At 35.3% G+C, this 15385-nt stretch overlaps 1 protein-coding gene across 2 annotated transcripts in view; it reads left to right on the forward strand.

The window, feature by feature from the left end:
* Positions 1 to 15385, forward strand: part of LOC127506549 (uncharacterized) — an 88700-nt gene that overhangs the window by 45079 nt on the left and 28236 nt on the right. The window lies entirely within an intron of this gene.

A 15385-nucleotide genomic window follows, 5' to 3' on the forward strand; every position in this document is an offset into this window, starting at 1 on the left:
TCTACTCTAATTCTTTTTTTTTATAAACATTTAAATGGTAGCTGTCAACTTGACGGATTTATTGAAAAATGCATTACATAGGCTATTGAGAACATTAAAAATTATAATTACTATGTAATATGGTGCATATATTTAGCTAAATGCTCCTCTCTAGAGTTAATTTTTCTAGCTGACTAACGAGTTTATGGTTACTGAATATGTTTGTTCTGAGGTAAATGTGACGTTACGTTTGTTTGTTTACAAGCTCAACCTCGGGAGAAATGGCGGGGTCCACCTCGTAGCCGGAGAGCCGATGAAGTGGAGAGATACTGAATACCTAGGCGGCCGTGGCGGAGACACAGCAATGACAGAAGAACAAAGTCATACTCACAAAACAAAATGGCGTCCACCCCCCTACAAACATACCACATAAATATAAAAAATTTCAGGTCAAAAACACTCAAAGTAAAGCCACTAAACTCACTTTCACTGTACAATTCAACAAACAACTAGCGTGGCAAACAACTCTTTGGGCCCCGGACACAGATCTGTGTGGAGGAAATATCCTCAGTCTCTCTCCAAGCAAAGCTACTGTGGGTCTCTTTACTCCAGGAGTCTGTTCCAGAAAACAAGGTTAACTTACCGTCAAATATACCCTGATTAACCCAACCTTGCTTACCCAAGGTATGCTGGTTCCAAACCCACAGTCTGGAGTAAGTTCAGTCAAACCGGAGTATGAAACTGACCACACAAAGACATTCTCAACCGAGTGCTGAATCCAGGAGTCAAGGAATGGAGAACACAAGAAATAAAGTATACAGCAAGAGGGAAAAAAAAAACTTTTCAGTAAAAACCTCATCATAAGATCCATTTCATTTGGATTGTTAATCATCCACATGGACATTGGTGCTTGGACCCTGATGATTGCCGCTTAGGGCTATATTTTCAACTACAAATGATAAAATACTGCTTCTTACCTGTAAACCACTAAACCGTTTAGTTCCTGTGTGTTTAACCGATCTTCTATCATGCTACAATCCATCACGCTCTTTCAGGTCACAAAACTCTGGACTTTTGATACAACCACGAATATCAAAGTCTAATAAAGGAGGAGCTTTTTCACATTTTGGCTCAGGAAAAATCTTCCTGATAATGTTTGAGGCTCAGAAACACTCTCTCTGTTTCAGATTAAAGACACATCTCTTTATGCAAGCATTTACACAACGCTTCTCATGAACTTACTACAATTATACTGTATCTGATGAAATGTTATGATCGTCACATGATCATCTTCTGCCTGAAATGCTATGAACAGCAGCTATGCTAATTCTTCTCCTTTTGCTTCCCTGATTCTACCTCAGATACCTTATACTGTAATCATTATGAGCACAAGTTGTTATTGCTGCTGAATCACGAACACATTCATTTCTCAACTGAGTGTGACATTAACTAACCTCATATATATTATACACTGCCCAGCCAAAAAAAAAGTTGGAATCATTTTCACACATGAATTGGCACTGACCTTAATTTCATTGAAAGTCTTTGGGACTTTACAGAGTGCTGAATGATACAAAAAATGATGCACCTCTTGATGGAAATAAATGTTGTGATGTTATTTCCATCAAGAGGTGCATCAATTTTTGGTCAAGACCTTGTATTGACAATGCAAGAGTCCTGCACTCTGTAAAGTCTCCTCCAGCACTTCCAAAAGGCTTTCAATGAAATTTAATCTAATTTAATTTAAAAATTAAGATCTGGACTCAGAGGTGCCGATTCATGTGTGAAAATGATTCTTCGTGCTCTCTGAACCATTCTTTCACAATTTTAACCCTGCTGAATCTTGACATTGTCATCCTGGAATATGGTCATGATGTGTCTTCCTACATGGTTGTTCAAAAAATGAAACACTACACACTCCATCTTTAAGGTGTAAAAGAACCGGTGCCAAACATATAACATGCTAGAAACATAATAATCACTGTAATAATGATCCATTCATAGATTCTCAAGTATTTGTCTATTAAAATGACAGTGACAGTGATATATATATATATATATATATTCATCACTGTCATATGGACATTATTTTGACACACTAATCTCTGACTAAATTGTAATATTGAAACAAGCATTTTCTGTAAAGTTGCTTTATATGTGTTGTTAAATCACTATAAATAAACTTGAACTGAATGGGATTTTGAAGATTTATTTCTCTTTTCATTTTGTAAACAGACTGACAAAAGACATTTTCAGATAAAAGTCACAAATTCAATAGAAATGCAAATGACCTGCATGTATTTGTGAGATGATGTGTCAAAGCAGAAGTCGTCTCAAGCTGGTTTTGTGATCTTGACAATCAGTTCAATGTTCTTCAGTGGCCTTCAAGATCACAGATCTGAATCCAACAGAAAACCTTTGGTACAATAAGAGATCTGCAGATATTATGGGATTCGATCATGTCAACATGGAGCAGAATCCAGAAACCATCTTGGAAACCTTTTATCACGCCTTCATCATTAGATTTTACTGCTTTGCAAATGTGTTTTTATCTTATATCTTAGATTTTTTACACTCTTGTCCCAGACTCAAACATTCAGTCTAAGCCTGTGAAAATCCATCAAAGATATCCTAATATTACTACATATTAAATCTATGATGACCTAATAAACAAAGAGTGAAATAAACTGAAACAATTATTCAAAAATGATGACCATATAGTTTCAGCATCATTTTCAACTTTTTAAGAGACAATAGTGTAAGTGGAGATGATTGAGATTAAATATGAGACATGTGATGTATGTGGAAAACAGAGAAATAAACATAAATATCAGTTATGATTGCAATATTTGTACTGACTATGATCATGATGAAAAATGAGGCTTATTGCAGAATTAACAGTGATTAACAATAAAACATCTAAACTAAATCTGCAAATGATTCCATTCATTTCCATAATAATATACTGGGCAATGAATATGCAAATATATTACAATTTAGCAGTAAATGTACGCTGTTCTTAAAGAGACATTTTCACTATGGTGTATATGCTGATGACTTTGATGCATCACTGATGTTACGATCCTCCCAGTTTGTCTAGGGGTAGGAGGATGTAACAATTATTGTAAATAAAATAAAAATAATAAATAAAACGAAAATGACTGACGGTCACTTCAATCCCCTGATCCAGAAAAGCCACAAACACCAAATTAAGCAAAATAACTTAATGTATTTAATAACAATTCAAAGTATAAGTATAAAGTATAAACTTTGTCTTTGATATAAACTTTCTTGAATCTCCTGTGAGTGAGTCCTTAGATCTGATCGTTTGTCCGCAAAGTGTGAGTCGAAGAAGTGTCAGGCTCAGACAATCAGGAAAGTTGATTTTGGCGGGCCATATAACAACCAGACAATGTTCATTCGACTTTTAATCAATGAGATGTTGTAGTAGCACTGCGGTCCACACTGATGCTGATGTCGTATTGTAGAGATAGATGCCTTGGTTAGGAAACCCAGGATGCTTGCGATAACTGAGCTCTCTTGCAGAGTTTTTATCTGGACAGTCGATTGGGGTCCGCCCTCACCCTTCCCGCAGGCGGTAGCCATCAGGAAGTCATAAATAATGATATAAAATTAACGACACAATGTGCAACAGAAATAGCAAAATGTAAAAGTCCTGCATATATCACCAGAGAGAGGTTTACTCATTCATTTCACTCAATCCAGATATTTTGATTAAAAAGTTACGAGGTCAAAAACAAACAAAAAACAAAACAAAAAACAAGCACTTATGAATTGTTCAAAATAAGATCCATAACATGTAGATAGGATGGAATTTCTTTTTGTGCAGACATTTGTTACATACAGAAGGGGACGGAGACACAGATACGGGTTAACAGGTTTATTGAAGGTAATGCAGAGCGTGATCAGAATGCAGGTAAGAGAATGCAGATGAATGGATCGCTGAGCAGATGAGCTGGCACTGATACTTGTCTGAATGTTTCTTTAGGGAGCGTGGATACCAGGAGACGTGGGAACGAAGACACACCGGAGAAGCACAGGAGACGAGGAGACACTGGGAATCACGGAGGACGCTGGAGACAGGTAAGTCGATAGCAAGGGAGTCCAAGAGGTAAGTAAACACAGGTTAGTGTCAACGAGACCGGACAGTGACTGAGTGAACTGGCGTGTCTTTTATGTGGCAGTGGTGATGAGTGTGGATTGGCGTCAGGTGAGGCTTGTTAGTATTCGGGAGAGGGAGTGCGATGTGATTGGGTGACTGTGGAGCCTGGCGTGTCTGTGACAACATTTCACTTTTACTAAAGAGTTAAGATTAAGATATTAAAATATTAAAATACTTTAATTTAGTATTACTTTAGTATTACTATTAAAGACTTTTATTGACACCGTCGTATTAAATTGTCTCAAGTAAGATTTTAAACGTAATGCACATATTGTATATAACACTTCACATCAATAAGGTCTTATTTTAATGTTTTTTGAAAATATACATACTTACATATTAAATACTTACTTAAATATACATACAAACAAATTCCATAATTGGAATAAACCATTATGTCTGTAACATACAGATTCTTAGAGTCGAAGGAAATTGGATCCAATCAGTATATTAAACAAAAACAATTACACATAGAGCAAGTAACACAAAACAGAAGCAAGGGCACGATACATTACAATATCATTGTACATTTCAAGTTTTGCTATATCACGTTACCATTTTAATACATATTAAGGCACATCACCATGACTGATTAAACATTTAGCAATGCTTCAAATGAATTCAGCTCGAATTAAACAACTTTTCTATTGTTAAAAAGACTGTATGTAACGCAGGTATATCGCTCCACTCAAAATATAGACTGTTTGTAGAGATGCAGCATTCGAAGGGATCGTCCTCTGGAACTGGCCAGTTGCTGTCCCACTCGTCGTCAGAAACGTTGCTGCTTTGAGACCAAAAGTCCATTTCATATCCCTCACAGGGTTTCATCAACTTAATGAGGTTTTGGTCATGAAGCGACTTGTTCCAACAGTTTGATATGGTTACGTTATCACCGGGCTTTATCACCTTGTAACGCACGTTTGGGGCAACTCCATCCCACTTGTTCATGTAAAAGCTTTTACCAGCGATCCCATTCAGATCGGCTCAGATACGATTGTAGAAAAATGACCAGTCCTTGGCGGGCAAAAGCACACAAGGTGTCTGTGATGTAAATTCTTCTTCAAAAATTTCTGTAGCGTAGAGTTTGACCGTGCGTGATGCTTTGTTAAAAACAAAGCCGCCCACATAAACATCGACCATCTGAAATTCCTGTTTCACAAAATTTTCATCTTCATGAAGAATCTTGGTCAAACGAATCCTGTGTTTTTTCTGCCGTGCGTAAGAAAGATTTTCTTCCATTTTAATATAACTTTCATCAGAAGTTTCAGGAGCTTGTGGAGTAGCCATTCTAGATTTGCAGACTGTTTCCTAAAGCTTATTCAGTAGGTAGGGCCTGTAGGTTTTAACTAGAGAGAATGTGAACACCCGCTGTGTCTAACCCCTGGAGGGTAAAACGTCTATATATGGCGTTTGAAGTCATTTAAATGTTTTACAAGCTACGTTTCAAAGATCTTTGCTCCGCATTCTATACCGTAAAATATAATACAGTACATAAAATGAGTAAGAGTATGGTTAAACCTCCCATTTATTAAATCAATTAAATGCTACGAACAAAGAGATGCAGAGAACAGCGAGAGTGCAATTTCAACGTCACAATACACCTAAATGTGTAGAAGACATTGATTTTCGGACAAGATGGAATGGGTAAAACAGTAATGGAAACAAATACGCTCAAAATTACAATTACAGACAAAAGAAGAATGGAGATGTTAAAACACTGTTTAAAAAAAAAAAAAGTGAATATAATCAAAGAAACATAAAATGTATGAGGACAAGAACCGTAGCGCCCCTAAACATGCGGATAAAGTCAAGATATCTAACTATTGCGAGTTGGGTATTTGAGGTATCCTTACCTGGGGTCAGTCTGGTTTGTGAAAGAGTTAGAGTCATGTGTGTATGTTGTTAGGCTTTGTTTTAGTTATTCATAGCCGATATTTGTATGGTTACAGTTATTTCATCGTATTTACGAATACAGTTACAGAGCTTGCCTTAATGACGCTGAAACTTTTTATTAACGACAGAGGACGTCTTGAGTGACAACCTAATCATCTCTTGCTCTCTCTTACAGACACCCGACTGTACCTAGGACCTGTAACACTATCATAGTTATTTATAAATATATATAGATATTTTGATATATATAAGATATTTTGTCTGACCTCTTTGTAAATGAAAACAAGTAATATTTACGCAGGAGCATATATTAAAAATTAAGAGATGTTTAACAATTTTGATCGTAAAACGGCCTGAATCAACTAACCTTTCACTTAAAATAACTAATCAAGTTACTTTTTATTGAAGTCTTGTTTAGAGTACAGAGACAATATTTTTTCACAACTGTAACACGCTGTAACTAAGTGCGATAGTATGTAACAGAATGTACCAGAAAAACGGCAAGACTTGTTTAAAGCGCATTATGTGTCTTGTGACCGCAGACAGACCAGAAAGACGACATCAGAACATCAAAAAGAACATCAGTACTACATCTTTCATGTTTTCATTAATTCCTGTGAGTAGCTGTATGTTTGACCAAACTCAGAGAGCAGTCTTCATCTAAAACTGTATTTTAACAAAATTAACAAATGATAAATTAACAAAAATTGTAAACAGGGTGATAGACTGATAGTGGAAAAAAATGGCATTTACAATCTTTTGCAATAGATCAGAAGAGAGGTTTTCTGTATTATGTTTACATTATAGCTAAATGTATCTTATATGTCGTACACACATGGTAAATTGTGTACGTATAATACCTGTATAATGTTTGTTTGAATTTCTTCTTTACAAGGGTATGCAATATGCAATGTTATAGTTCTCAAATGAGCTTGCATTACAACAGTGTGGCATAGACTCTAACAAAACTGCGTACTATAATATGTACACATATTCTTTAACGTCATGCTGGGATGTTGAAAGAAATGAACTGTTAAAAAGAATTGGTTTTGTCAAAAGTTCAGTCATATTCATGTGTTCATCACACAGGTGATGATTTGCAAAAACTTACACTGACAGCAACCTGAGAGGAGTATTCGGCTAAAAACATATACAGACCGACAAATAAAATGCTACCAGTGATCTTGATAGTCTTTATAATGTGACTAAGACCAGTGAAGGGGGTACAAATGCCTATCACAATAGATCAAGAGTGGACTTCTGCATGCAGTATAACACTTTTCTTACATAATGTCGCTGCTTTCTTAGTTACTAGGCCTCTTGAATTTAGATGTGCGAATTTATTGTGTTCACTTAATTTGTACAAATTTGTACAAAGATCATGTTTGAGATGTATCTATAGCTTTACTACAGTGTGTAACTTTGTTTACCCACCTCAAACTGAATGAAATCATAGCTTTCAGCGCAATGGTTAGATATGTCTCATTTGTAATCGTTTCAAGCACAAACAACCAGACTTACTATTCGTGTCGATGCTTCACGCAATCCCACATCGAAGAGATGGATAATTACACTACAAGAACTATCGATTTATTTTCTTTGTAACTGCGCCCTTTGAATTTCTGAAAATAAATTGTATAAAAAACTGTATCAAATATTCTCATTGAGTTGTGTGTTCACATAATTTCTACATAGAAAATGTTCGGCTTTTATCTGTAGGGGAAAAAGCAATGTCAGTAAGCTATATTCAGTATCTGTTTATTTGAGTAAAAAATAATAATAATCTAAAAAAATTGTTATAAACATTGTTATAAACAAATTGGTACAACTATTTAATGTCATGTTGGTTGCTAAAATCTGGATTCTGATCTAAAGCATTACTAAAACCTTCACTCATGGTGTGGACCCTTGATACTAACGTACAAATATTGTATAATACATGTTGAAAATGACCAAAACTTTTAAATAAGACCTGTTCCAACACCACTGGGGAAAATAATTGTTGTCTAATACTCTGTCAAAAGAAAAACATTGTGTTATCTGGTTTAGTTGTATTTAAAAACAAGCAAACAAAAACATATTTCTTAAAAACATTGTGTCAAAAGAATTTGGTAACATGATTCTCCTGTTTCATCATGTATTAACTTCATATTTAACAGGCTGATAATGGTAGCATGAGCCTAGAAATAACAACCGCGAATTTTATAAAGCAAAAATTGTGTCAGAAGACATGGTATGAAGATACGCTGGCTTTTAACTTTTTATTTTAACTTTAAAACAATATTATTTTTTTTTTTTTTTTTTTTTTTTTTTTTTTTTTTTTTTAAATGTAATAATGTATTTGATTTTTGGTAAAACTATCTTACATAGTAATGTGTTTTCACCCATTGTCATGAGCCTTTGGCTATCCTTAATGGTTTCATTGTGTGAGGAACTGTTTGGAATAAGGTAATCTATTTGTTAAAAACATCACAGTGAACATTTGACAGCATTATTCTTTTGGTTTACTTTACATTTATTAGGAATTGAAACTATAGAAATAAGAAAAGTAAATCGTATAGATCTATGAGACATGCGTCACCTTAAAAAAATGTAAGTTTACATGTGAGGTTTTTTTTAAACATATTTAACAGCAAAGATATTTTCAAGTACAGAGTCTGATGTGGACATTATCATGTAGGGGCTTTGGCCTGATCTTTTTAAGCACAATTAAATATTCTCAAGAGACCCACTGATCCTGAAGTCATGTCTCTGAAAGACCTCGGATGTGTAGATTCACTCTATTGAAAAATGCTGTTTTGAAATTAACACAGTTGAAATAAATGACTACTTGTAGGGTGTTTAACACCCATGCAAAATTGTTGGGGGTCAGTGGGGGTTAGTAAGTAGCAACAGACAGCCTCAGCACAGAGAAGTGACTGATCTGTAAATCACCTCATCAGCCTATATCCTGAGGCCATCATTAATGATTGTTTAGGATCCCTCTCTGAAAATGCATAGTGATTTTGTTAAAGATGCAACTTAAGCTAAATAATAGCAAAGTTAAGTGTTCTCGTTTTTACGGGGACGTGCGAGTTGCATCTGTGAGTAGTCAAACACACAGACACCTTCGTGTTTGGATTTTTTTTTTTTTTTAAATCAATTCAAATGAAATATTTCTAGTTAACATGATGTTTTTAACATGCTGTTTTCTCAAAAACTTAACCCTAACCCTTTTGCTTGAATCTTTGAGAAATAAGATCTAAGATGACTATGTACAGGTTTTTGAACAGATGTTGTTTAATAAAAAGTATACTTTAGGTTAAATTTAAGCAATATAATTTCTACCATTGGCATCAGATGTTATCCTGATTCTGTAGACTTCTAAGAAGAATATTTGATTTTTTATTAAATCTTTAAAGATTTAATTTAAACAATATTTTAATTTTAAAAGCCTATTTTAAACTTTTAAGATTGTGCTTTGAAATAAATTTAGTACAAAAACATTCACTCTGGAATGGAGTTAGCTGTCTTAACATACACTGTGACAGAGACTCATCTGTCTGACTCCACCCTGCCATTTCTCATTCACATTGGAGTTTGTTCCTGGGAGGATCTGGGGGCGTTTTCTGAATGATTTTATTTTATTAATACTTTTTGTTTCATTTTTACTTATTTATTATCATTTGCAAAAGGACCTACTTTGGCTCTCTGAAAATGTAAGGTTTTTTTTTAAAAATATATTTATTTTTAATTTATATATTAATTTAGCCTATATTTAAATTGTTTAAATAATTTTTTAGTAACATTTTATATTATTTATATTTAGAATCATTTCAATTTAAAATAGAGATAAGTTCCTTTTATAGAACTAACCTGAAGCATCACAGGTTCTGAATGAAATCATTGTTTCTCTCTGAAAATGCTTGGTGATTTTCATATTGAATTATTGAAAATGTTACACAATGTGAGAGATGGCTTGTGAGACCCATACATTTTTATACATACACTGATACATAAAATGTCAAAGATTTGATTTAATTTGAACGAATGTTTAATTTTAAAAGATGTATTTTAAACTTTTACATTTATGCTATGAAAATAAAGGTTAGCTTGAACAAAATATTGTTTCATCCACCCTCGCTGACCTGCGTTCTCCCCTTCTGTCTCTGTGACTACCATGCATTGTTGCAAGTCACTTGGAGAGACAATGAGATAGTTTGTAAGCCATTTCATGTTAAGGACATCAACAAGTAAGAAATTTTATATTTTCATTTAACTAAAACTATAATAATTGGTTTCAGTAAATTTAGTCAAGTCAAGTCACCTTTATTTATATAGCGCTTTTTACAATGCAGATTGTGTCATAGCAGCTTTACAGTGATAACTGGTGAATAATTTTGGCTTAGTAACTGTTTGTTATTATTAACATTGTTATACTTTTATTTATTACCATCTTCATTCAAAGAACAGAATGTTTTTCTTTTTTGAAATGTGTGTGTGTGTGTGTGTGTGTGTGTGTGTGTGAGTGAGAGAGAGAGAGAGAGAGAGAGAGAGAGAGAGAGAGAGTCAGTGAGAGATTTTTAGATTTCAGTATAAACTAAAAGCAAAATGTATATATATATATATATATATTTTTTTTTTTTTTTTTTTATGTAACTACCAAAACGTATCCCTCATTTGCAAAACACCTTTTTAAATTATACTAAATGATATTTTTGAAAATATAAAAATGAAAACGTTTACTACGATACATGTGTTTAGGGGAGAGAATATCCAGTATAAAAACAACCATGTCTTATGCATGTTTTACATGGAACATGTCTGAACATGTCCAAATTCCCTTTTTGCATTGACATTGTTAAAATAAATATTCTTTTACTTATATAAACACATTTTTTAAATTTATATTTCAAACTAAAAGCAATTGTTAACCCATTCAGATATCATTGCTGGAGGAAAACTTTTTATATTTTTATTTAACTATAATTATCAGTCTTATTAAATTTAATAACCGTTTTTTATTATTCAGCATGTTACAATCTTTTGGAGATGTGAATGTTTTTCACTTTTTGTGTGCGTGTGTGTGTGTGTGTGTGTGTGTGTGTGTGTGTGTGTGTGTGTGTGTGTGCGCGTGTTTGTGTATTCTATTTTATAAAATATACCATGTTTATTTTGTTATTTTGATCCAAAAATCTTATTTTTGTTGCTTACACAGGAAGATTATAGCCTATGTGCCGGAATGCGGATGCCGTCACACATCTGCTCATGTGTGACCCCGAAAGTTCATAAATCACCATCAGGACTTCAAATATGGTGTCAAAGTTCAAAAATCAGCCATTTGTTCCACCCTACAAATGACCCAAAGGTCAATACCACAGATGTTTCAAAAATGCAAAGAATCAATGGACATATTCATAACCCATGTCAAAGGTCAACCACCATTTAAATTCCATAACCCCAAGGTCATGGAGTTCATACAGCGGTCAACTATGGGGGGATGGGGTAATATTTGGGTGGTCCCATGGGGGAGGGGCAAAGGTCATGTCAAAGGTCAAAGGTCGCAATCAATCATTTTTTGACACGTCGTAGTATATTTACTACTTAAATCTGCAAATGATTCCATTCATTTCCATAATAATATACTGGGCAATGAATAATAATCTTATTCTTGTACATGCAAATACAATTTAGCAGTAAATGTACACTGTTCTTAAAGAGACATCTTCCCTATGGTGTATAAATACACTGATGACTTTGATGCCATCACTGATCAGTCTGACTGAACTGTAACATGACGACACATTCAGTCAGCTGCAGTATCTCAGTAAAGGCTGTTGAACTAAACTGTTAGACGCTCCATTACTGACACTGCAGTTCCACACAGTAGAAGAGCACAGTGTGTTTTAATGCTGCTGGAGCTCATGGATGTTGTTCAGTACCAGAGAACTGAGAAATCTTCCACCCTGAACACTGATATTGTGTCATTCAGAAACACAATTAAACCAAAGAGCTGCTGCAGTTTATTACATCAACTAATAATGAGCCCAGAACAGTGTAGAATGAATGATAGAAAGTGTTCAGTGACCTTACAAAATATTAATAATGACCAAATCAATAATATACAGGATTCTGTCAATAGACTTCAGAAATGTGTGTATAATTGTTTGACATGTTTCACAACATGAGGAAGTTGTTGGAAAATGTGATTGTGACTGATCTACAGTCTTCAGGATAATGATTTAAATAGAGAGAGTCACTTTGCATTGTCACACATGCTTCAGTGCTCTGAGAGTGTTTATAGTGCTGTGAGTTTAACACTTCATGACTGAGAGCAGAACAGAACACAATCTTCATCATCACACAAGACAAAAGAACAACAATGAACACAATCACCTTCTTCATCTGGACTCTCACACTGTTTGCTCAAGGTTTGTGTAACGCAGCTCCACAATTATTCTCTTAAAATATTAAATGTTTATAATTTTAAATAATATACTTTTTTTTTTTTTTTTCTTGTTCTTTTTCTCAGAGTGTAGAGGACAGTACACTGTAACTCAGAGTCCATCAATAACAGCAGTTCAACCAGGACAAGAAGTCAGAATAAACTGTAAAACCAGCAGTGCAGTGTATAATGGTAATGGTTTAGCCTGGTACTTACAGAAACCTGGAGAAGCTCCTAATCTCCTCATATATGCAGCAACAATCCGTTATACTGGAACTCCATCTAGATTCAGTGGCAGTGGATCTGGCAGTGATTTCACTCTGACCATCAGTGGAGTCCAGACTGAAGATACAGGAGATTATTACTGTCAGAGTTTCCACTATCCAAACAGTAAAGATGTGTTCACACAGTGATAAAGAGTGGTACAAAAACCTCGGTCAGTCAGACGTCACAGTGATGCACTGATACAGCTGAGAGATACTGCAGCTGCTGATGGAGGATCACAAACAACACAATGGTACATCAAACCTTTCAAAAACATTACTATTATTATTTATTTATTTTATATTATTATTATTATTATTATTTTATTTTTATTTTTTTGATGTACTAAGCATGTAACATAATCTTTATATTATATAAATGTTAGTGGTGCTTGGCCCTCCAAAACTTGCCACTACAATGTAATCGAACTGCAGGAAAAGTTTCTCAACCTTTTTTACTCGATGGCCTCCTCCTTCACCAAATCAAAACTGCAGTGCCGATCTAATCCAACAGTGGATTTAGCTGACAAAGTCAATATAGTGGAATAAAAACAACACCTAGTCTTTTTCACTGCAACTTCAAAGGAAGCAGGACAATGTTGTCGAAACTAGCACTGGATACCTGAGGTAATTTTATATTACACTGTTTCACGGGGGAATCTTTTTCTTTTTTTCTTTCTGAAGTGGAAGAGTCACCTGGGCCTCACCATCAGGGGTGGCTGCACAGACTGAGTCTGACGCTGAGATTTCTGCTGTGTTTGCCCGGGCTGCTGCAAACATTGTGCTCATGTGGACCCTCCACCCTGCACTGAGCGTTCTGCCCAGAGGTGCATGAGGAGCTCAAAGTTGTGGAAGGCATCTTTTACTGCCAGCTCCACCCTCACTACCCTCTGTGTTGGGGCAGTCAGGGAATATTCTGATGTTATCCAGGTCAAGTGATTGCATCTGTGCCAACAGAACGATTGAGACTCCCATCTAAAGCCTGTCGGTTCACGTCGTCCCTGATAACAAGAACTTAATGCTGTTGGACAGGCTGTCTCTGCTGTACATGCCACGGACATGAACGAGGATAGTCCCGACCCAGCACACATGCAGGAACTATGCTCATCAACCGATTTATTAATAATTAATAATCATCAATAATTAATAATCATAAACTGTGAGGTAAGATTAGTTTACACACATCAGAAGGTCTACTCTCTCATCCCTGCATAGAAAGACACATGTGCAAATGAGATGCTAAAATTCAATGGTTAAAAGCAGCACTTTAAAGGAAAATTCACTAATCACACTGATGCACATTATGACAGAAACCCTTAACAATGTTCTAACATCATAAATACAGCGATTATGATATAAAGATACAGTAAAGCAAATACAGGATAAATGTGAAACAGCAAAAGTCATTATATTCTATGTAAAGCTGAGAATCTAAGTTTTCAAATGGTACCATATTGAGGCCAAAAGTGTTAAAAAATTAAGTGTAAATGTTATGACGTCACACTGCAGCCCACCCACGGGCCGGTGCGGGTTAAGAGGTTAATACATCATAATAAATAAAGTCTCTGGTACTTGAATACTGCAGTTCTTCTTTACACCATTGTGTTGTTTGTGATCCTCCATCAGCAGCTGCAGTATCTCTCAGCTGTATCAGTGCATCACTGTGACGTCTGACTGACCGAGGTTTTTGTACCACTCTTTATCACTGTGTGAACACCCATACACTGTTTGGATAGTGTACACTCTGACAGTAATAATCTCCTGGATCTTCAGTCTGGACTCCACTGATGGTCAGAGTGAAATCACTGCCAGATCCACTGCCACTGAATCTAGATGGAGTTCCTGACTGGAGGCTGTTGGTCCAATAAATCATGGGTTTAGGAGCTTCTCCAGGTTTCTGTAAGTACCAGGACAGACAGGGTGGGTTACAGCCTGTTAAAGGAGTGCTGGCGGAGCATCTCATCACAACAGTTTGTCCTGGTCCAACTGTATAAGCTACAGTTCGAGTTCGAGTAACTGTGATCTGTCCACTGGAAGAGAAATGAATATATTCAAATGTAAAGTACATCAAGGCAATAGAACATGATGTGTCATATTAGAAATAGATGTCATATTCATAAAATATAAAACTTTAGTATTTTTAGTTATAAGCAAGTCAGAGTTTCACTGTATACCTGATATACAGATCAGAGTCCAGATGAAGAAGGTGATTTTGTTCATTGTTGTTCTTTTGTCTTGTGTGATGATGAAGATTGTGTTCTGTTCTGCTCTCAGTCATGAAGTGTTAAACTCACAGCACTATAAACACTCTCAGAGCACTGAAGCATGTGTGACAATGCAAAGTGACTCTTTCTATTTAAATCATTATCCTGAAGACTGCTGCTCACTCTCAAAGACATTTCAAAGACAATTCCCAAAATAAACATTTCATTGCATGGTATTCCAAGGAGAAGCAGGTTGGAAATTCAGTGTCAATGTGTTTTCTCTCACCCAGCATTCATATGTGAAGTCTATGGACCCCCTAAAGGGAACATGGGACAAACAAATATGAGATGGAAGGAATAACAATGCTTTTACGTTACCCCGAGAAATTTTGCGTTCGCTCACAAAACCTTTTGCTGTTTGCAGCCGAATGCAAAAGCA

The sequence above is a fragment of the Ctenopharyngodon idella genome, chromosome 24, assembly GCF_019924925.1.
Source record: "Ctenopharyngodon idella isolate HZGC_01 chromosome 24, HZGC01, whole genome shotgun sequence".
Lineage (NCBI taxonomy): Eukaryota > Metazoa > Chordata > Actinopteri > Cypriniformes > Xenocyprididae > Ctenopharyngodon > Ctenopharyngodon idella.